We start from the raw sequence: 1030 nt of genomic DNA, 5'->3' as shown, positions 1-1030 counted from the left end.
AATCTATTCTATTATATAAAATCGAGTTTCTACATTTAATGATGGAACTAACATGGCATGCTTCTGAGAGTGTTTCCCAATTTATTTCTTTTAATTCTGTAAAGTAAATCAATTATAATTAATTAATGATATCAATTAATTATATCAATTAATTAATTTAATTTGGTTAATTATATTAATTATTTGATTTGATTGGAGTAAATATCAAATTATTTAATAATTAATTTAATTAATTTATTTTTCTCAATATCATCTAACATCTATTTATACAAGATCAAATATTTTTTACTCATTGGCTCTCTTTTCTCTCTCTCTCCCTCCCTCCCTCCCTCCCTTCCCCTCTCTTTCTCTCTCGTGTTTAAGGTACAATTTTTATAATTTTTTTAATTTTTGTTTTTTTTATCTTTATTTATACATTTCATTTTTATTTTTTTTTAATTTTTGTTTGTTTTAATTGATTATTATTAGGCGCATACTTTTTTTCTTTTAGCTTCTGATTAACAAAAAAGATGTGTCATCTTTATGTTGTTTTTAAATAATCTTACTATAATTTTGTTTTGTAATATTCTATTTTGTCATGTGTACTTCAATTCATATATATATTGTCTTTTTTTTGTGATTCACAATTAATATATACATTGTTCGTGTGTGTAGTTTATATATTAATACTTTTATTGATTCTCTTTATTATTTTTTGTGTGTCTCTTTGTTGCTCTCTTTATTTTAGTTATATTCATTGATTTCTCTGTATTGCAATGCTCTCTTTATTTGAAATATCGTAACAATTTAGAGTGTATCTTATGACCCATGTGATATTCGTTAATTTGGTGTATTTTTTTAGATGATTTATGTTATAATGTGTTTAAGGAGTTGACTTAAAATTATTTGAAATTTATAATATGATTTATAGTATACTAAAATATTAGGATATTATCATATAGATATTTTTTTATTTGTCCATTAGATTTAACTATATAGGATCTTGAAAATTATGCAATCATGTTATTAGTTATTTTTTCATATAATTATT

The sequence above is a fragment of the Arachis duranensis genome, chromosome 9 (genome assembly GCF_000817695.3).
Source record: "Arachis duranensis cultivar V14167 chromosome 9, aradu.V14167.gnm2.J7QH, whole genome shotgun sequence".
Taxonomy (NCBI): Eukaryota; Viridiplantae; Streptophyta; class Magnoliopsida; order Fabales; family Fabaceae; genus Arachis; species Arachis duranensis.
Note: the sequence above shows the minus strand (reverse complement) of the source record.